General features: G+C 39.0%; 1 protein-coding gene across 1 annotated transcript in view; it reads right to left on the reverse strand.

The window, feature by feature from the left end:
• The window catches only part of OSMR (oncostatin M receptor), a 29,566-nt gene extending 25,834 nt beyond the window's left edge, over nt 1-3,732 (reverse strand). The window contains exons 1-2 of the mRNA XM_065739932.1: nt 3,641-3,732; nt 1,606-1,732 (exon numbers count right to left, since the gene is read on the reverse strand). The gene's annotated coding sequence lies outside the window, so the exon portion shown is untranslated. The remainder of the gene's footprint in view (nt 1-1,605; nt 1,733-3,640) is intronic.
• Nucleotides 3,733-23,650: the final 19,918 nt, after the last annotated feature.

Below are 23,650 nucleotides of genomic sequence, written 5' to 3' on the forward strand. Positions count from 1 at the left end.
CAGCTACTGTATTGAAATCTCTGTCTAATGTAACTACCTCTCTCCAGACATTTATACTATCAGTTCTACAATGATATGTTCTATCATCTCATTTTTTCTGCTGCGCGATACAACTACTGCACACTGCTAACAAGCAGCATATTATAATAAATGACCATCAGAACATAAATCTATTTTTGAAAGTTAAAATACTTTCACAATATGTTAGTAGTCTCATTTAATACTGTGCAGTAAACTGTGACTAAGTGTAGCTGTTCAACTAGTTATCATGGGAAGAAGTTTGAAATTGACAAAAGATTTCAAATATAGTTAAATAAATGTAATGTTTATGTATGTAAATGTAAATGTAAATGTAAATTACTTTGAATACAGACAGAGAAATGCAATTGAATACTTCTGTAATAAAAAAAATTGCAATAGTTTTTCTCTAGAATCACAGAGCCATTTGTCCAACTGAGTTCTGAAGAACTTTGAAGACAGAAATGCCACAACTTCCCTGGACATCTTCTTCCAAATTCTTAACAACCCTCTGTGTATATTCAAGTTCAATTATCCTTGCTACTATTTTCATCAGTTTCCCCCCTCCATTTTCCAAAATGCTTAGCTTTGTCTTCTCAATAACTACCCATTAGTTAGGTAAGATTATAGTTAGAGCTGCCTCTAGCTTTATCTGCTTAAGGCTAAACATGTAGTTACTTCAGATACTCTTTCTGAAAGCGCTCCAAACTCCAAGCCCTCCTGGTGTCCTTAATTTGGATTCAGCACTGGGAGCTCAAAGCTGGACACGGTAATGTAGATGCGATCTTACAAGTGCCAAATAAAAGGAAACAGTTACTCTTCAACGTTCTGGATATGGTCTTGCTAAGATAGCCACAAAGGTAGTTAGCCATCCTTGCCACAAAATACACTGTTAACTGGCAGCATGACATCTCAGCTCCCCAGCTGCACTGCTCCCTCCTATTTCATCCAACAAGACTTTATCTTTTCTAAACTTCCCAAGATCTGACAGCTAATTTCCTCCAAGTTGTTGAGGTTCCAGGGAATTGCATCCCTGTCTGCTTCACTATGAATTGCTTCCATCAATTTGGTGTATTCTGCACACTATTTAAAGATGTACTTCATTCCCTTGTTCAGAATTTTGGTAAAGATACTAAACAGCACTGGCTCAAATATCAAGTACCATTCTAAATGTCCACCTGACATCAACTCATCAAAGTCAGTGTCTCTCCTTAAGCCTAACAGTCCAGACATTTTTTGCCTCCAAACTCTTAAAGTGAGGGCTATGTGAAAACAATGAATGCTTTCATCTAGGAACCACCAGGTGAAGCAGATGTCTGGATGAGGGGAGAAACAAAAGCACAGATGAACAAATACATCTGAATTACAAAATACATTTAGCAATAAATCACTCAATTTAATTAATATATGCAGGCCAAAAGGTAAGCTGGAATACAGCCCATTCCCCCAAATACACACATAATATTGCTGTTAGTGTGTTTTGTCTTTTTTTTTTTAAAGTTTTGCTTTAATACAGTAAGGAGAGACTGTGGTCCATAGAATGTGTGGCACTTCCAAGAGACACATATCAAAAGTGAAACATGTTACCTTGGGAAAAGATAAATTCTCTTTCTGCAGGTAATTTTCAAACAATCTAAATAAATACATCCAAGTGAACTGCTGCTTCTTCAGAACAAGATGTAGATGATCATTATAAGTCCTCTTCTGGCCAATGCTTTTGTGATACCACGTAACAGAGGAAAAAGAAATTCCTGTTATTCATCTGATAAGTATGCCCAAGATAAACATTTTGTCAGAACTCTCTTAAAGGCATAAAAATTCAATTGAAACTTCTTTCAGTGTGAGGTTCACAGTATTCAGGAGTCAGTGGCTTGGAGCTGGGTCTATATGGTGCACATACTGCTGCAGCATCACTATGAATATTTAGCATTAGTTCATGACAGAATTTATCTGCTTTTTATCAGTATTTCTCAAGTTGCATATTGCAAATCATCCTTCATACAGTTTTTTGTCAGCAACCTTTGCTTACTTAAAACAGCTGCCAGCTGTAGTCCACATCCTCAGATGGTCCAAAGCCAGTATTAATGGTTGGGAAAAGGAACGTTTTTTTATCATCCAGAAAATTTTATTCATCTGAAGGACAGTATTACATAGCGACACCAAAATGCAGATGTTATCAGTCAGACAAATTTTCCTAAATCAGATGTAGAATTAGATTCTTAGTGAGGTAAATGCAATAATAGCAATCCTGTGGATTTATGGACAGTTTACATCATATATTCTTATTCCTTCTACTTCAGAGAAGAACACATGGAGGACAGGAACCACAGTTCAGTTTCTTACCAGGCGATACTACACATCGTCTAATAATTAGGTATGCGCCAAATTGAGGTAGAATAACCTAAGCCAATGATTTCTACAAAAAACCTGGACTGAATTGTATTGCTGCTCTTCCAACTCCTGCAGTTCCCAATATTACATCTCCCCTTGCAAATGAGTGGTGTGGAGCTGTCACCCAACTGTGGTAACTTACTTGGCCTTACAGGAGGAAGCATCAAAGCATCCAACACTTATCAAGTTTTGGTAAAAAAGCAGCTGCCAAAGCATCATGCAAATTAAACAGCTCTTTTCAGCATTAATGCCACACTTTTCATACAAAACATGATTTGCAACAATTCTGAATTAAAAAAAAAATAGAGAAGAGGTGATTGATTGAAGTGAAAAGCAGATGGGCACTGCTTTTAGTCCTTGTGCTCATCCTCTCCTCTCCCAAGCGATATTAAAGATCATTCCCATCTACTTCACTAATTTACAGGAACTACAGCTGCGTGCAAGACAATGAAAGCTGCTAATAAATCCTTGTTGCCTAAAGGAATAAAAGCAATTCTTAAAAGCTGCATGTGGAAGAAAAGACTTTCTAGAACGAAGTTCTGATCCACACACAATCACTTGATTTCGAGACAGCTTTATCTCCCTGTTTGCCATTCGTTTGTTCGTCTCTGTGTAGAGAGAGAGAGAGAGAGAGCTCTTTGATATTGACTTTCTAAGGAGCTTTCCCAAAACGGGAAAACACTCTGCTTTTTTTGGTCCCGCGGGGGTTGGAATCGAAACAACAAATAAATAAATAAATAAATAAATAAATAAATAAATAAAACACAAGATAAAAACAAGAATAAAAATGGTAATTAAATGGTGAATAAAAACAAGAAAATAATAACAATAATTTAAAAAAAAGAAACGATGTCTAAAAGACGTGAAGCGCTCAGAGAAGCGAGCAAGCCGGGAGCAGGTGGCAAGGAGAGGCGTCCCGCAGCCGCACCGCGATCTTCAACCTGAGGGTGCAATGTCGGGATGCGGGGTAACCCTGCGGGAGCTAGCTCAGGCGCGAAAGGCGAACGCAGAGGTGAAAGCCACGCTCCGAACTGTAGCGCTTCACAGAGCGGGGCAGCGCGGGGCTCGCTCCGCCCGGGCTGCGGCCTCAGCCTGAGGGGACGGCGAGAGTGCCGAGGGATGAAGTGAACGCGGCGGGAGGGCGGACCCAAGAGGAGACGGGAGCTCCCCTCAGCGAAGGCGCGGGGAGAGAGACGGGACACCGGAGCACGGAGCGACCGGTCTGACTCACCTGCAGCCCGGCAGCTGCCTCGGGAGCTGGGGGAGACGGGTTGCCGCGGCCGCCCCGCTCGGAGCGGGCTGGGCTCCCTGCTTTGCCGTGCGGGGCGGTGCCTCCCGCAGCCCGCGGAGGACGGGTGAGGAGAGCCTCAGGAATTTCCTCCCCGCTCCGGGAAGCGTGACCCGCTCCTTTGGCGTCGTTCCCGGGAGAGGGTGATCACATCTCTCCCCAGTTGCCGCTGCTGTTGCGGCCGTCCGATGGAACGAGGAAGGGTTTGGTAGGCAGAGCCGAACGCTGACCCTCTCGGTGTCCTAATGAAGGGGGACGAGTAGTTCCCCACGTTCGTTTCCCGGCCCTTCTGCTGCGGCCGGCCAGCGGAGGGTTCAGAGAGGGGAGCTCCACAGGTTTACTGGTTCACTGCTTCCATCCTATCACTTCTCCTTTCTGGAGAGTTCACAGTGAGGTGGGCGTATATCTTTATTCACGACAGCAGTGTTGTCAGCTCACTCACAGTTTGCCTCTGCTCCCCTTCAGCACCCTGATCCTTTGAAGCTGTAGTTTGCTCGGTGTTTCCTCCCCCTTCTGTTCTTCCCCGGCTGTTTCAGTTGGATTTCCATTTTCTCACGATGTAGCCAAGCAAATGAGCTCTAGCGACAAGACAGTTTCATTGTTTGGAGCGTTATTCCAGAGAATTACATCCATGTCTTCCACGGAGTTCCTGAGCATGTTGAGTCATGCAAACTGAATGTTTCCTAGACGGTCAGTGGTAACTCATCTTTCATTGCCTGCTTACCTACTTGGAGGCACTAGCACATGATACACTTTGGCGTGTTCCTTCTCTCACTTTTTCTCACCAGCAACTCACTGTAGTATACTAATAAGTTCTGTTTTCCAATCTGTATTTAGACAGTATAAATATATCCTATTTATATTACTGGAAGCTTATTGATTTTATATGGGAGACTAGGATTCCAATAATGGGCAAGAAATATTATGTGGGATATGTTCATATGTTAAACAATCTGCTGAGAAAAAATGGCATACCATGTCATGAAAAGTAAAGGGAGCGAATTAAGACAGCTTTGTTCTAGGGATTTTAAAATTTTGTTTGGTTGTAATTGAACTCCTTTTGGCCTTCTAGTATAAGGGCTGCACGTGTTTTGCACTTGCCATTTTAAAGATAATGTTAAACCATTTCCTGCTTTCAGACCCCCTTGCCTGTGTTTGAAAGTGCTTCCTCTTAGACTTTTCCTGGGAATAACTGTTAAAAATCTGCTGATGTATGCAACAGCTTCCAAATCATTTCATGTCTGCTGTGGTTTATGCATATTCAGTCTCTTGACTCTCTATTTGGATAGCAGTGATAATGTCTGCTGCAGCTTCTCCACACTTATCCACGTAATCCAGGTGTTTCAGAATGGGCAGTGTAGATGTTTATCCTATGAATGCACTGTACTTCTGAACTGACTTCTTACTGCTGTCTAGGAAAAGCATTCCTAAAGTTTTCCCCTAAAACCCTACAAGTTATTCAATCATATTTATAAGGTTTAAAAGACAAGTTATCAGATTTTTCATATTTGAGGCAAGAAAATGTAACTAGGAAACAAGCAAACAAACAAACAAAAGAAAAGTAAATACACAAGTAAACTAAGTGAACTGTGATGTCAAGTGTGGCAGTATCTACATAACTTGAAGTTCCAAATTAGATGCCAAAAATCTTTGTATAGTAAATCATAGAAATTTAATTTAGGAAGGCCTAGAAAAAGACATTCAATCCAGCCTGAGCATTTTTTCTCTGGAAGTGTAGCACTGAATTCCATCACCTACCGTCTCAGGTGTTCAGTTGCCTGTGTACATGTGTGCAGGTCCCTGACATGACATGGCACAGCAGCATAACCTTACACCAGACTTGCATGACTGAGTTGTGAGAACATCTGCAGAAAGATAAGAATGTTAGAAGTACAGACAGAAAAATGGCTGTTGACGTGAGGTCAGTGGTAGTTGAAGGGAAGGACAGTATCAGCATAAAAAGGTATAAAATCCTGACAGGAAAAATCACCCGAGGAAGGCTAGTCAAGCTAGCCAGCCTAGCTAGGAATTAGCTGGGAATCATTGTGTATTGTCATCACTTTTGAGGAGCTGGTAGAAGGTTGCAACAGCGCAATGCTGAGAATCCCTTCCAGTGAGCCATTGGAAATGACCCTTCCCCTCCTCATTCATGTCTGCCTGCCCTGTAGAAGCTTCTTAAGTACATTAACAAAAGTGTCAGGTATACTAATACTTAGTCTAATAGCTCATTAAACACTGGTAAAAAATAATAATGATAAAAAAATAAAAAGTGTTAGCCAGTAACTAAATGCTTTGTTTTGGATTACGTATATATATTTTTTATGAAGTGTCTGCACCTGACAAAAAGTACTTGAGCAAACTGACCAAGAAGGGCCAGAGCCCACCCATTCAAAACAGGACTTCACCTGTCTGATAAGCCTTCAGAGCCTCCAAGAAATGCAAATTCAGAACATTTCTAAGTGACCTGATATCATGCTTCCTTCCCCCTAAAACTTTTTCCTAAAATCCAACCTAAACATCCCAGACCAACATTTGTGACTTGCTTTTTGCTATCTTGAGGTATTTGCGTTCACCAGAGTGAATTGCTTGTCTGCTTAGTAACTGCTTTTTAGATAACTGTGGGCTGAATTTGAGTGGTCCCTTAGTCTCCTCTTTGGGAAGTTAAGCAGGCTTGTAGTTCATGTGCTACAGGCCACTGACAATCTCACTACCTTTGTGGTCTACCTTCTTCTGTTTCTCAGCATCTCCCTTGGACAGGGCTGCCCAGATCTGGATGCATTATTATGATTTCTTTACTGTGATTAAAGGCAATACCATAGCCCTGCATCTGCATGCAAGGCAATGCCTCCTGTTTGTTCCCAGTGCCTAGATCATTAGCGTAATATTACTTCAGGTGGGCACAGAGCCATGATGATTTCCTCTAAAAGTATGAGATCTCTCATAATGCTGTCCTTTCTGCTTCCTAATTTGTGTGCATAAGCTTGGGGTGGCTGCCAACCAGTCCACCACTTTCGTCACTTCGTTATCATTCCTCATCACTCTCCTCATCACTCTTAGTTTAAAGTTCTCCTCAAGATTGCCATCCTGTTGGCCAAGAGGCCTTTGCCCCTCTTAGTCAGCTAGATCTCATGTCCCAGCAGTCCTCAGTCCTCAACAAGGGTCCCATTGTCATAAAATCTGATCCCTTCTAGTTGACACCAGCTTTGCGAGCATATGTTAACCCTCAGAATTCTCCACCACAGAAGGTACATCTTCACTTCTATGATAGCATTGAGAAGGTAGCATTTGAGCTCCTGTACCCTTAGGCATCAACTCCAAGCCAAGTTTTTACACCTTACTGACTGTCCTGAGACTCTCCCTTTCTCATCCCAGTGCACACAGGAGCTGCATGTAACTTCCTTCAGTGCTGCTGATGATTCAAGTTCTTATATCTGTAGGATGTTGGAGATCAGAAGAACTGCACATGAACAGGTCTCTTTCAAGTACCCTCTTCTGACTCACAATCAGCTAGAAATAAGAGCTTAAACCACCCTTTCATCAGGAACAGCTAGTAGAACTCCTTTCTAAGTTCTTAGGCTTTTCTGGGATTCAAAGAGTCCTGGAGCTATCTCTTCCTGACAGACATAAGCACCCTGAAGTTCTACAGAGTTCCCCGAAGTTCTCCAGTAACCCAGCAGATGTTTCCTTAAGATCTAGAAGGCAGAGCCTAGAAAATGCTGTGTAAACTGCTGTATCTTCTGGCTGCCTTCTGTTAGCTCTCTTAATTACGTTACCTTTTTTGTTGTTTGTTTTTCTGTTGTTTTTTTTTTCTTTTCTTGAGGGGGTGATTTTTTTTGCTTTATTCATATACTAATATAAGCAAGTTTCATTAGTAGGAGCAGTCAGGTGAAAGTGTTGAGCTTATGATTTAGGAAGAAAATTTGAAAATTGTTATCATTTAGGATAATATATCAACCTATATTGATCTTGTGTGAGAAACCTTAAGTGGCAACACATCAAAATTTGGATTTTAAACAGCATGTCCACAGAACATATAACACTAGCAAAACACAGCAGTGCTCTTTGAAAGACTAAATGCATCAGATGAATAATCAAAGGTATTAATGGATCGTTCTGTATGTGTACATCATTGTTTTTATGTCTTTCTACAGACAGGTGTTGGTAATAAGCGTTCATGCAAGGAACAGTCCATATCAGTCATATGAGGAGCAGCTGAGGGAGCTGGGATTGTTTATTCTGGAGAAGAGGAGGCTCAGGGGAGACCTCATTGCACTCTACAGCTTCCTGAAGGGAGGTTGTGATGAGGAGGGGTTTGGCCTCTTCTCTCATGCAACAAAAATGACCCAAGAAAATAGTCACAAGCTGTACTAGAGGAGGTTTAGACTGGACATATGGAAAACTTATTTTTCTCTCAGAGAGTAGTCAGGTGCTGGAATGGCCTGCCCAGAGAGGTGGTGAAATTGCTGTCCCTGGCAGTGTTGAAGAGGTGTCTGGATGAGGAGCTATGAGATATGGTTCAGTAGCTTGTAGTAGCAACGGTAACGGGTGGACAGTTGGACTAGATGATCTCATAGGTCCTTTCCAAACTTGTCATTCTATGATTCTATGATCATCTGCCTACCTCTTCAGGCAGTGAAGGGTTGTACTCACTAGGAATTAATATGGTTACCATTCTGGGGTAAAAAGCAAACATGCTGATGTTTGGCTAGGAAGAGAGAAGAGTTCAATTAGGATTCTAATACCAAGTAGAAAAATAGTCAGGACATTTGATCTCCTTGAGACTTGCTACAGATTTTGAATCCCTTACTGAAAAGCAATAACTAAAAGCAGAACAAATCTGAAGTCTTTTGGTTGTAGATGTTTATTTAAAATAGAGTGAAGAAATCTTTGAGGTCATCCTTAGCACTAAAGCAGAATCGATCATGCCTACTACCTAATTTTCTGACCTTTTTCTTTAAAACTTCTATTGCTAGAATCTTCACTGCCTTCCAAGGCAGTCTTTAGCTAGGAATTAACTATCTTTGGCAGTAAAATGTTCTCTAATGTATAAATCGAAATCATTACTAGCTTTTTATACTCACTAATTTCTGCCTAAAATTTTACAGATGCCTTTGAAGTACTGAAGATAGGTAACGGAATCCTCTCAGTCCTCTCTTGGCTAATAAGTTTAATTCTTTCAGTAGTTTAAAGAACATTGATTATGATCACTGCTATTCTCATCATACCTGAAATCTCGTACCAAAAGAAGGAATGAAGGACACAGCATTTCTAGCCTTATCATCACCTTATTTACTTACAGATGTCTCTTCTGTTACTACATAGCTATTTATTTGCTCTTTTCTCAGGAGAGAAATGTTGTTGACAAGAGCTGCCTGTGGTGTCCTGTAAGCAGTTCATTTTATGCAGAACTGTTTTCTTGACAGCTTTTTTTTATTATTATTATTGATAGTTTAGTTAATTATTTCTGCTCAGAACTACAACCTTTTCCTGTTATACACAATTTCTCTATTTTGTAAAATGCTTTCCAGTTTTAATTCTGCTTTCTAGTATGCTTGTGATCCATCATAGCTTCACGTCATCTGGAAATACAATAGGTTTCTTCTGTTTTATCAGACAGATTACTGACTGCCAACAGCCAAGACAGATTCTTCGCAGCTCAAGGCATTGTTCCTCCTCAATTCTGAATCACTGTTAACTGCTCTCAGACCGCACAGTGGTAACATCCAAAAATGAAATAAATATTTTTTTCCATGAGCAGTATTCCTCATGCAAAATTTGATTTCCAGCCAAAAGCTGCTTTTATTTGGTGCCAGTGGTGCAGAAGTTTTGGTGCTGTTTCAGAGCAAAAGACTGTGATGTGTTCTTGAGATGAACTGCACTAGATTGAACAAATTCAGGAGTACTCTGTAGTGTCAGAAAAATTTCAGCTGCAGTCAGAGATTTCCTCTGTAAGCAATTTCAGCCATCCCACAGCTTCAGAGGAAAGTCAGAATCTGCTATTATTACAGATTATTACAGAATCTGTAATTAGTGTTTAATTGAACTAATGTTCCTTGCTTCTCAGTAGGTGTTTTAACTTGGAGTCAAGTTAGAGTTTCTATCTGACAGCCTGAACTGTCCCATGAAATGTAGGAGGAATGGTGCAATTGTCTTCATTTGTTTTGCTGATGCCCCCTGAGAAACGTATCCTAGTAAGCCTTGTGCTTTCTGTAGACTTTCCCATTGTGCCTGTGGGAGGTCGCTGCAAAAGGGCAGAGCCTGAGCCTGTGTTGAACTACAGCATGTATAAACAAACCTGTGTAGTTCCAGCAACAGTCTCCCCTCCAGGCATATCTCTTTGATCAAGTAATAATTGTGGTTCTTAACAAGAGATGGTGCAGGTGTTGCGTGTGTAGAATATGATGCAATCTCAGCTATTATGTAATGATTATACGTCTGTTCTGAACATGAAAAGCTTAGTAGCATACACTAAGGAATTGCTGTAGAAAAACACATTCACTCGCCATTAACTAATAATTGCATAAAAATACTGATGTTATTTTTTAAAGGTATTTATTAAAAATTAATATATTATTTCAAGTTTCCATCTTCATCATCCCGAAATCTATTCCTTCAGTCATTCTTCAGGGCTGTTCCAAGCATATCTTTGAACTTTCAACTGAAGAGAGAATTGAATTCAACTCTTCACTTTCAAGCTGAGCTCTCTAGCCAGTAGTCTGTTCAGAAAAGACTTCATGTTTTTACGCCTTAAGAGGGAGTGTCCTTCAACATCTTCCTGTGATGGACAAATATGTTCAACATGTAATAATAACACCTGAAGAAACAGACCTCGTATGTATTCCTTCACCTAGTTTTTGACAGCAGAAGTGTTTGTTCAGGCTATATGCACTTCTGTCAATAGTTTATGGGCAAGTTCAGCTCCATTCCAGAGCTAATAGGGCTGGGGACCCATGGACCCATGGCCTGAGAAAGAGGAAAGGGGAAAAGGGAGGGGGTAGGGAGGTGGGCCTGAGAACACAACAGCAATGATCTGAGGAGGAAAGCTAATTTACTAAATAAGATATCAGAATGCAAAATAACACAGCATAACTAGAATTTAAGCTAATAAATCAAATAAAATGAGTGTGTGTGAAACTGAAGGCCTTAAATCTAATGCTGAAGGCAAGATGGCTAGGGAAAGGGAACTTCCACTGCTGAGACAAACAGCAAAAAGAGGCAATCTTGGGACTCGCGTGCAGTTTTATCCTTCCCGCTGAGTGGAAAATGGGAATGCAAAGTCCTCTGGAGTATATAGTCCTTCTCTTTTAAGAGCCAGGTACATGAAAATTTGTCAGTCCAAGGACTTAGAGCACTGACTTTTTAACTCCCAGTGCCTCACATGATGTTATGATGTGGAATACTGATGACAAAAATCATAAATCTATGGCAACTTCACACTGCATTCTGTGCACATGAAGTCCAAAGTGTTCTAGAAATTTGACTGAACAGGTTACAGTTGAATTCAGACTTCCATGTTAATGGATAACTAGATGGCACTTCAGAGGGAGAATTTATTTTTGCTTCAGAACCTTTTCAGAGAATGTATGGTTTACTGCATTATTCCAAATAGATTAAGCTTAGAAACATTTGCCCTTTGCGATGTGGGACGTTCATGGTTGGTTTTTTTTGTTTGTTTTGTTTTTTTTCAAGGAGAAACTCTCTGCTCCCATCTTGTGGTAAACTCTGAGAAGAGAGGACAGATACTTATGTGGGAGTCATGGGTTAAAAATTCATACCATATATGAAATGTTGGATTAATAAAATATTGAGAGTATAATGGAACACCCAAGGATAGGAGAGTAAAAAGTCCTTAGTGTGCATGAACAACATAGTTTTTTTTTTTTTTTTTTTCCTGTGAGAAAGGTTGCTAGAGTGCAAAAACTGGGCTAGTATTTCTCTGCATGTGATCAGAACATTGCAGTTTTAACAGTGCTGCTTGCTTTACTTCATGCTTACATTACACTGGACTTATTCAGGTCATCTGTACTGCACTGTCTGACATGTCCAGATACAGCAGCCCTTTTTTAGTGACTGTATAATGGATGTGGCTGAATGCAGGAGAAGAAGGTTCTTTGTGGATTCTCACTGTGCTATGGGCTTTCAACTAATGTTAAGGACAGAAATAAGTTCAGTAAATGTCACAAAAACCATGGGTATTTCTCATTGAAGCCAGTACCAGAAAAGAAGCTCTGGCTGATATCCAATTGTATCAGCACAGGGTAATCAAAGAAGATCCAGACAAGGCATAGAAAGAAATAATAGAGTAGAATGACTTCTCTGTTTGAATATTTGCAGAGCAAAAAATAAAAGATTTTAGAGTGAATGCTATGGGGTCAGATCAGTGTACACACAGCAGGACTTTCAGATGCAAAAATCATCATTCCAATTGGAGACCGCAGCTAACAAGAGAAAAGGCAAAGGTTACTTCTCTGCAGAAGTCCCTTTGGTGCCAAGGTATTAACCTGAGGCTATTCCTGAGTTCTGGGACAAAATAAGCCACTGACAGGACACGATGTAGTACTGGCATGTGCCTCTGCCAGCTAGTTACACAAGTGAGAAGACAAAGGGCTGTTTTCCACAGGGTGAGTGTTGGCACACATGTTTTCACAGATATTTCACTTTCCAAAATTAGTATTATGCTAATCTAACCGATAAGAGAATTAATTGGCTCACACACAGCTTCAGAGTATGTCTACTGTAGACTGAACTGAGAAATCTGAAATAGCAACACAACTGGGGTTGCAACAGCCAGACTACTTTTAGGTCTCCAAGCCAGTTGTTTATAGCAAGTGTGGGGATTTCCACTGTATCAAGTATGAGGGTACTGGAGCAACTCTGTACAGTCTCCAGATTTCCTTTAAAAACAACGTTTAACAATCATTTGGACTGAAAAGAACTTTCAGAAAGCTACAATAAACAACCAGCAGAAAAAATTCCAGCCCAACTAAGTTTTTTCAACTGTATAAACAACTGAGACTAGCATCTTCAATCATTACCTTTATAATACGTCCCTTTACTAAATCTACTTATATGTCAATGAAATGATTTGGAAATGAGCTCTGTGATAAGCTCAGTGCTGGTTTTGCAATGTTTCTAGGCAAGGGTGAAGAATTCTAGCTTGGGGAACAAGGGAAATTTGAAAAAGACTCTGAAACAGTTGATTAAGCAGTTAGATGCTATGTGGAGTGCTGGGAATGGGGGTCTCTATGGCTGTTATTGTCAGAAACGACCATTAACTAGTGAGGAGGAAGATTCTGGAAGAAACGGACCATAGAATGGGTCAATACAGTTGTTTGTGGCTGTGTTCAAATGCACTGTCTATGCTTCACAGGGTTATGGCCATTTCAATGGCCATTTCAATTTCAACCACATTTATTCCATCCCTGTTAAATTAGCTGGAGGTACACACAACTTTGAATAGAGAAAAGTTCTGTTTCCTCCTTTTTTTTCGGAGAAAAATAAGTGTTTCTGTCCAGTGGCTGTGAAAAGACACACCTTTGGAATACTTTTGTCACTTGGCAGTATGATGATTTTTTTTTTCTCTACAAACATTTAGATAGCAGTTTGCAGACCAGGACTTATTATACAAGGGTAACTTCTATAATTGAGCTATAGAGATCTTCAAGACAAGAAACAGAAGCTAGAAAAACATCACCCTAGAACCATGAGTGTGTTGCTCTGGAGGGTAGTATTTCAGTACGTACTCTATATTGAATGCGCTTCTTCGAACAGTTTCTTCAGATTCAGGGTGTAAATACACGCAAGTGAAGGCTAGGTGGAGTAGTAGGTTAACGCATTACAATTCTTCAGCTGGTGGAGGGGCTGCGAATTCCTGTAAATTTCCACAGTCTCATCCAATAGTTGACACATTGATGCATTGATTAGTGTGGGAAAATCTCGTTGCTTTTTGAGGCTTTCCTGATTCGTACGTTTTTGTACTCAACTAAGTTAAAAAGTCCACATAGAAAAACATCCAGGATTCTTTCTGGATGAAACAACATGAATACTTCTCTCTCTTTTTTTTATTTGTGTGTGTGTGTGTGTGTGTGTCTGTGTGGTGCCTTCCAAGCAGAACTGCAGTTGAGGGTAAAAAAAGTTTGGCTGCTTCTAATTTGGGAAAATTAAAGTTTATTTCATTCTCACTGCCCTTTTGAACACCGCAGGGTTGTGCTTATATATGTTTTGTATACCAATAAACCACTGTCTCCAAATACTTACCAAACAGTAAAGAAAACCTCAAAGTCAGCTCTTTCCTTAACAGAAAATAAATAGTAATAAAAAAAAATCTGAAAATACTTTATTAGAGTGCCATTATTCCATTTACCATAAAGAAAAAAAAGAAAAAAAAAAAAGAAAGAAAGCTGAGTATAGTAGTGAAAAACTGCTATTTTGCTTGGATCAACTAAAAGGACTACCTGCACAGTTTTGAGAAGCTGCTTAGTAAGTGTTAAATGGAATGACTTTCTGTTGCCACATTAGGTTGTAGCAGACTGCTAGTTTCTCAGATAGAGAATAGTGTTTACATGAAAAGCTCAAGATAAGTGTCTGTCTCGTGTATTGTTATTTGTAGGAGATAAATAAGTGATGATTAATGAGTTATTTATATTCATTAGAAAGGTCAGGAGAGGAGTTATCAATATTTGAGCAGCAGTATGTGGAATTTTAAATAACCCCAATTATCAAAAAGGTTAAGGGTAACAGTCAGATGGTTAATGTACTGAACATTTAGCATCTGTTCCTATGAAGTGTCAAGCGCCTTAGTGAGGCACTGAGTGCACTCAGATTACATTTAAATAATGAGAGAACTCACTTCCTAACAGGAGATTTTCAGCCACTGGCAGGATAAAGCTATTAGCATCCAGGCAGTAATGGAGAGTAGGAAAAATCCATTTCCTTCTTTCATTTATTTATTTCTTTATTGAGATTTCTACGCCTCAAATGGCTTTTGGAAAATAACAATGTTCTGTAAGTGCAAGGCTGAAGACAACACAGATGAGAGAGTGTAAGAGCTATGAAAACTTTCTGTGGAAGACTGAAGTACTTCACCACAATCTACTCCCGTAGCATAAAGCAGTTTCATGCATGTCAGTATGAAGTGGCCACTGCCCTTGTGTGCAGCCTCACTGGTGTTTGCTCTCTGTTGTCAGACTCTGCTTTTGAGTGAGAATTGTAATGCTTACCATGCTAACTCTGCATAAATCCCAAGAATCACAGCACAGTTCAAGATGCACAACTCACATTTGACAAGAGATAGAGGAGAGAGATAATGAAAGGAGCTTGTTCAGATCCAGTGTAGTGGTATTCTGTTAGGATTCCTATTCCTCACATTACCAGAGCCATGCTAGCTTATTGTGGCATTTTCAACCATTGCATATCTGCTTCTGGCAGATTTAGACCAGAAAAGAAGGTAAGTAAAAGTATTGTTCTGCAGGGAAACAGTGACTGAAAGGAACCAGATAAACACAGAATTGCTATCCAAGGTGATGCTACTTGAAAACAGCAAATGTCTCCTTAGCTTTTCGGAGGCGGTTTTACCGAGCTAGTATCTACACTTCGTACAGTGTAACGTAAGATACATGCAGAAAGCCTTGTGAGGAAGTACTCTTAGTTTGAGAAGCAAGGCACCCAGATGAAAAAAACAGCAATATGTTGATTAAATTACTGAGAAGTCTCTCTCCTGAACATTCAACTTCATCTGTGCTAGGTTCTGCACAAGTACATGTAAACTCCAAGCACTTATGGAATTATAGAGTAAAAGACAGCTTGTAGATTGTATGTGGTACAGGAGGCACAAAGAATGTTACATATCACAGATATATGTACAGCAGTAATGAGGTTATATTAAAGCCTAGAAGCTGAAATTTCAATAACCTGATGATCCTGTCTGTAGAAGCGCTCTGTGAAAAAGCTCTCTGAAAGTTAATGTTCTACATGTATTTCTCAAACCATTGAAGTGAGACTACCATTATAGGTTTATGTCAAGTCACCAGAGCTAGGATGGAGCAGGCTATTCAGTATTCTGAGAATTCCGCTGTCAGAGAAAGTAAGCCAGCAAGGGTTTCTGGAGTTCACACTGAGAGATAATCCTAGGACACAGCTTAACCCCAAACCACAGACAGAATCGTGGGCCTCCTGGGGAGCCACTGTCATTTCTGTGTGAACTATGCTCTTTCTCAATTCTGCCCTCTGTGGGATATGGTAAGTGTCTTGTGGCTCCTAGTCCTGTGTCTAGGAGGTGGCTTATGTTTACTTCACATCACAGAGAAGACAGTGGTGTACAGGAAGAAGAGTAACCAGTTAAAATGAGAGACAGTGACAAAATGCTGGCAATAGTATATGGCATAGGTATGAGCATGTCAAGCTGAGAAAGACTGGAGAGGGGAATTTTTATTGATTGTCAAGACATAAAAATTTTTTGAAAGATTTTACCTAGTTATATGGATAGAAAAGAGTAAGTTGGAGAAAAGTTATGTGGAAAGGATACATAAAATTTATACCTAGTCTGCCAATATTAGAGAGTGTTATCGATGATAATTCCTAGGTGGTAACTTCAAAGGCTAGACCTGAGTGATGATGTTGTTCAATCTCAGAAAAAAGTGTAGGAAGCATAGTAGATTTCTGAGAAGGTTAGGAGTGTAATCAAGTTTATCAGTGAATGGTCTAGGGTTAGAAAAACATCTAGATGATATGGTGAGTTAAATATTAGTTTAAAAACTGGACAAATTATTAGTATATCTTGGTTTATTCTACTGAATTTCACAGAGTGACCCTGGTTTTGCTGACTGGGTAGTGTGCCTATGCTCATTCTCTTAGGAATCTCCTCCTAGGAGAGGAGGAGAACTTAGGAATTGTTCTTCATAGCCTACATTAAATGGTAACATGAAGATTATGATAAGAAACTCTTAATTGTTGTAAGCTTGCTACCATGGCTTATAACTCAAAATTACCTGCTGAACCCATTGGAATCACTGAAGCACAGTTTCTAACTCCTTGATGACATAATTACGGAGAAAACATAATTTTGTTTCCTGTCAGGATCCTTCTATCTTTTGTTTTCTTCTTAATATGTTTCTGAGCAGCTAGGGAAATTCTTTCTCCATTCTTACTGATCCATCAGTTCACCGTCAGCTTCCGTGTCCTGACACTGAATGACCTCACAACTACCAACTAGCTCGTAACTTTACATGTATAATAGTTTTCTTATTCTCACCAGGCTTAGAGAGGAAATTAAGTTCCCCCAAATTCATGTAAATCCCTTTTTACACTACTACATGTCATAATTCCATATACATAACAAAATTTCCTTTTATCACTCATGCTTGTGAGATGCCACCTCACCTGCTTTCTCACCATATCTATTGCCCTAAATAGTATTCTGAAGAGTACGTATGCCCTATGTGAGAATACTTGAATATTACTTTCATAACATATTTTTTTTAGTTTGGTCTTGGTGAATTTTACCTTGCAGTGATCATAAATTTGTTATGCAAGAGAGAAAAATAAACTGTAAGAGACTGATTATATCTTTCTGTGCATCTAGTTGGTGCTTAGATGTACTTTGAAGTGTTCGTGGCTGCACTGGGTTAGGCTCATTTTGACTAAGAGAAAGAGATCACAAGATCATGATATCTCTGTTGTGGTTGCCAATGGCTGCATGATTTCTTTGTGGTAACATGCAGTAATATGAAGAATTGAAAGCTACTATGAAATCTGCCCAGTGTCTAACAGAATGGTGGAAATCTGACTATGTAGCAATGAAAATGGAGTGTGGTTGTATAAATGCTGGGCAAGAATAAAACCGTGGGTAAGAGAGAGGGGAAAATACATTTTATGGTGGCCAGCATACACTGAGGAAAATATCTGAGGGTTTTTCTTGTTTATTTGTTTTGGTTTTTGAACTAGTGGTGCTAAGGAAATCATTAGAAAAATTCAGAACTCTAGAATTATATTTGAACATGAAAACCATGTCATTATGGAACAGAAACAGGTCAGGTAAAGATTCCTGTTCTCAGCTTCTAATCCAGAAATTAATTTTCTCTATTGTTTAAAAGTAATAGCTAATGATGCGATGAGCTTGATATAAATTTTGTGAATTCTAGCAATCTTTGTTTTGCACCTGCAAAAGGGATCCAGCTTCCAATAAAACAAACATCTTCTGATTATTAACACAGTTTCTCACAAAATCAAGGGCTGACAATTGGTTACATTGTAATATTTCATGATGAGCACTTCATATGGACCTTCACTAATTCTTTATCAGGGGTCATATTAATGAAGACTCTCATATGCACATTCTTCTGCTTGAGGTTTCAGTAATTCCGGAGTAGTTAATCTGCTCTGTACAGGCGTTTCCTACATTACATTTACATTTCAGTCATGTAAATCAACCCTCAAGAATGGACAGTTCTCTCTTAACCAGGAGAATTTCCAGCTGTTTGTTAGTAACCCGGAGTTCCTGCTATAGGATGTGAGCAGTTCAGAACTTTCTTCACACCCTTTGCTACATAGATTCTGTTTTCTGTTCAATGCAAATTTATAGCTTGTACAGCACTTCATTACTTCTTTTCGTCTTCCTTATCTCTGCTCTTTTTAGTGGTTACCAAATGTATCAGCTACTTACAATAATTTGAATCAGAAGGATTTTAAGAAGCACACTGGAAAAAGGCAACTGTGTTTGGATTTTACTGAAGTATGTAAAAGCAAAGGGAAGCCAGATTCTGACTGCAATTTTAAACTCAAGCCCAAACAAAACATTCTCACAATCAAAATCTTACCAACAATAGCTTGATTGTACTGTTTGAGATTTGAGATGCTAAATTGAAAGAAATACTGTATTTTCTTCCTTTTAGTACACAGTTGCCATGAAAAGAGAAGTAGTTTTCCCATGGACTCGCTGTGCTTTGGCATTATACTGTGTCAGATAGCCTGGTAATATGAAAGTAAAGTAGTATTAGAACTGATCAACTAACTTTCTAGAAGTTGAAATCTATACTGACGCCACACAGGAGATCTACAGATAGCATCTCATCTCTCAAATATGATATTAATTCAAACTGGAATAACCACAGTTCTGTTTGTGCTAAGCAGTGCTACAACCATTTAATAATCCCAAAATAAAATAAGTACTACATCTATTAAGCTGCTAGAGTAGGTTTTAAAGAAGCGTAACAGTTCACCTGAGAGTCTTCTGGGAAATTAGGAATTGTGCAGCCTTCCAGAAATGATTGAATTTATCATCTGCAGTAAAACTTCCCTGCACAAATGTCAAGCCTCATCTTTATCTCTGTGGGTGTGTGAGCACAAGAGATAAAAAGGACCTTGAAAAGGCTACAGGATATGATCATGACTGAAAACATTAAGAGAGAAGAGCTGTGCCACCAAAAGTTGTCTATCTTCAGTAACATTTATGTACTCAGCAGCCTTGACACAACTTGTCCTTTCTCCATGGGATTTGTGTATTTTTGGAGGCTTCTAGCCAATTCTATGTAAGTTTGTCTCTATCTGAGCCCAGTGCAGATGGTGCAGCTTTCCTGAGCTTTTAGACAACACCAATGCAGCTTTGTGCAGTCAAAACAGTAACTTTTGTACTTTGCAAATTCACAGTAGCTCTTTGGCTATCTGTCTAAGCATCCATGCAAATTTAGAATTTCAGCTTTATGAGAAAGTGTATTTAGACATCTGAACCATTGTTTATATTCCATATAATTTTCTCTGTAAATTGGTGGAAAATTCTACAGCCTCAAGCAAAAGCCTCCACAACTTTTCTTTGCAAGCTTTCAGACACAGTCAGACAGGATAGCCAATGCACAGAGATACAGACATTCAAGGTGCCTTTCCTGTCACCATTGCTCAGCACAAGAAGAAATGTTTGCAGCCTGTTGTTCCTGCTCCAATCCTGCCAGCTCAGAATGGATGGAGTTAAACAGGGAACAGCCAATGTCATCCCTAAACAGCCCAAGTCCTGAAAGTTGTGTGTGGCATAAATCTAGTTTTGTTCTCTGCTTAATTGATCCAATCTTTGTGCTTGGAAAATGACTTGGAAATCAGGATTTTTGTAAAGACTGTCCTTCATTGTAGTGTCTGGTACTAACTTCTAAGAGCATGCAGAGGAAAAGTATATGTAATATTGAGACTTCTATGTAAAATATGAGGTTGCAGTGGGGCAAAGTCATCTCACAGCTCTGTTCTGATGGCAGCAGGACAGTTCCTCAACTTGCCTTCTAAACATGCTGTGCACTGTGGAAAAAAATTGTGAGATCTCATACTGGTGTTCTTCTTCTAGGACTGAGCTAAGAATACCACTGTTTGAGAAATACAGCCAGCCATTTGAAGTATCCATTGCTGTAATCACTGGCTGCATCTAAAATAGCAGATCTCAAGATCATATAACATAATTTAAATACTCATAATCTGATTTTGTTTAATTAACCACTAAATCCTCTGCTTGCCAATCTTCCCATGTACTGTAGATAAGATTTCTGATGCTGTGAACATTTTACTAAAAGAGTAGGGCTGAGGTCCAGGGGAAAAAAAAATTCTTTCAGGTCTAGGGCACTACAAGAGTGAGTGAATGCCTTGTTTTACACTCATACACTCATATTTGTAAGCCAGTGATAGCTGGGCATTCCTGAAAGGCAGCATTTAAGCAGTCAACTGGCATACCTGGGACTAGTATATAGATTTGCATAGGGAAAATTGTGATAAAATTTGATTTCCCATTGTTTTTATTAAAAAAAAAAAGACACTTATAGTAAAGAGATAAAGAAACAAAGGAAAAAAAAGAAAAAGCATATGGGAAATACTTTTATATGAGAATAATTTTCATTCATGACAAAAAGGAAAAGATTATCCATCCTAATTTTCAAATGATGTCGACAGCATTAGTTTTTTCAAGATGTTTCCTGTGAGACATAGATTTAAATGTTATTTCTAATTGCACAATACTAGGTAGATACTATTCCTTTGCATGAAGACCTACATTTATGTAGACCAAATAGCTTCTTAGTCTTATTATAAAAATAAAATATGTTGTCAAGATTTTCCCTTTATTTCCCTAGAAACACAGATTTCTTTCTTATTTTCTTTCTAGAAGCCTGTTTTTCCTCATATTTTATTCTTGACAACATAGATAAAGCTTCTTTTAGTCAGCATTACAAAATCTTAGCGTTTTTCTAATGCTTAATTTTCTCGGCTATATCAACACAAAAATAATATACTTGAGTATGCAGCACAGGTTTGTCCACACTGACATCCTCGTTTTCATTCATAAAACTATTACATATATTCCTGTATTTTACCTATTAATACTTCTAGTGTGCTGGCTGCTATATACAGTACCTTTATGATTGCTTATCAAGTAAGTACAGTTTAATTTCAGTTGCCCCTTTGCAAATGTTTTGATCATAAGGGTCATAAGGAGGATCCAGGGAATTACAGGCCTGTCAGCGAGACCTTAGTGCCAGGAAAGGTTATGGAGGTGATAATCTTCATTGAAATCATACAGTATGTGTGGGACAACCAAGGGGATCAGGCCCAGCCAGCATCAGTTTGTGAAAGGCAGGTCCTGCTTCATGAACCTTACCTCCTTCTATGATTTAATGACCCACCTGGTAGATGAGCAAAAGGCCATTGACGTAGTCTACCAAGATGTCAACAAAGCTTTTGACACTGTCTCCCTCAGTTTTCTCCTAGAGAAGCTGGCAGCCCACAGCCTGGACAGGTACACTCTTTGCTGGGTAAGGAGAGCCAGGCCCAGGTGGTGAGTAGAATTAAATCCAGCTGGTGACCAGCCATCAGTGGTGTTCTGCAGCAGTCAGTACTGGGGCCTGTCCTCTTCAACATCTAGAGGGAATGGCCTCAAGTTGTGCCAAGGAAGGTTCAGGTTGGATGTTAGGAAAAAAATTTTCTCCAGAAGACTTGCCAGGTGCTAGAGCAGGCTGCCCAAGGAGGTGGTTGAGTCACTGTCCCTAGATGTGTTCTTGAAGCATTTAGACTTGATACTAAGTGACATGTTTAATGGAGAAATATTGGTGGTATGTAGATGGTTGGACAGTTGATCTTGGAGTTGTTTTCCAACCTTGGTGATTCTGTGATTCTATTCTATGATTTTCTTATGGAATGGAGGGATAAGGATTTGCCTCATGTCTGATTAGGAGATAGGACTTGTGTTTGTTTTATGACTGTAAGCAAGTTGCTTTTCTTTTTAATCTTTGTATATATAAAGGTTTTAGTAACTTAATCCTCACTCACAAATCTCTGTAAAGTACTTGGGTATCTGACCTGAGGTTCTGACAAGAACTGAATTCACCTTTTACAGTGAAACAGCACTGAGCTTCCAGGTGTAAACTGCTTTTCCAGCATTCCTTTACTGGCTATCTGCATTGTGAACATGAAGACTCAGTTATGTTCTTTGCAGCATGAGAAGTCTTTATTTTGCCTTGATAAATAGCCTTCAGTTTCTGACTCTTCACAGCTATTTACTAATTAGTCTTCTGTTTATATTGAAGAAACTCTGCTACAGTGGAACAGTCAGGATTTATAAGTGTTCTAAATGTCAAATTTCAGTTAATTATTTTTCCAGTCAAATTCATTGCACCAGAGAATGAATTACTTAGGACAGGTTACAAAGAAAACCAAACTGATTTGGAGTGAGGTCACAGACACGATATTCTCACACTTTGCCTTTTTCTGGGCATTTTCTCTGAAAAACAATCAAGTTCTTTTTCTCCTGCCATGTGACAGGTTGTTTGGTTGGTTGTTTTTTTTTGTTTTTTTTTTTCCAGGACCTTGATCATTGTATCCTGAAGTGTTTGAAATCTTTTTCAGTTTAAGTAAAAAAACAATAGCAACTTTTATGTCACAGCTTAATTTGTTTTGGCAACATAACACAGATGCACATTCCATCAGCTTAACTGTATCAAGGATAAACTTCTTAGTCGAACTATTTTGCTGTAGTCCTGCCAATTTACTCTTGATATAATGAACACCATTCAGTTTGCTATTAACTACAACTGGGTACATTTGTTCAGGCTGCACCAAAGTTCTGTTTTTCTAAAATGGTTAGGTGATGGAAGTAGCTTCCATTACTCATCACTGAAATTGCAAAACAGAAAAAAAGAGGGAACACACTTAAATGGCTATGAACTTTCCATAGAGCAGCAAAATAATTTCTGTTATCCAAAATTGATGTTCAGGAAAAATCTGCATGAAGTAACTGAAGTTCCTTACATTCCTATGTTTTTTAGAAGTCTTTTACAAATCTCCAAATAGCTGTGATTTAATGAAAATAAAATTTATACAAAGATCCTGACAAAACAGATTTCACAATCATTCCAATGGCATCTTTGCAACTCTTGTAGTTTAGATGATTTCAAGGAATCAACACTGTCTTGAAGAGTAACACACAAGGCTCAAGTGATGTACGAAAAGTCAATGAAATTCAGGGACAGCAACATAGATCCTAGTAAAAGCTTTTCTGTATCTTTATAAGAGAATCTTTGAAGAAAGTCTAGATTGAAGGAAGAGAAATATGCAGATGTAGTCAGAAGAAAAGACAAGCTGTGGTTCAATTCAAATTGCAGTTCATAGGAAGTCAGAATATGCTGTGCATTCTAATAGGAAAGCATAGAGGGGAGGCTTGAAAAATGCAGTACAATGTCTGAAATCAGCAGCTTACTCTGAGGGAGGGGAATAAAAATAGCTTCAGAGGAGTCGTTGAAAATCAAAGTGATTAAAAATACTTGTAATTCCAAAAGAAGAATTAAAAAGAGGATATTGCCTGTTTGAAAACCCAAGCCTTACTCCTTGAATCTAAAGGTGGCAAGAAAGATGTTGAGAACAACCAAGTAAATTTTGAAGGAGACTGTAAGCAAAATCTCATTTTTCTGCATAACATTTGTTTATAACAAAATCCTC

This window comes from Cyrtonyx montezumae, unplaced genomic scaffold (assembly GCF_038088225.1).
Source record: "Cyrtonyx montezumae isolate F1298 unplaced genomic scaffold, pur_monq_1.0 scaffold_25, whole genome shotgun sequence".
NCBI lineage: Eukaryota > Metazoa > Chordata > Aves > Galliformes > Odontophoridae > Cyrtonyx > Cyrtonyx montezumae.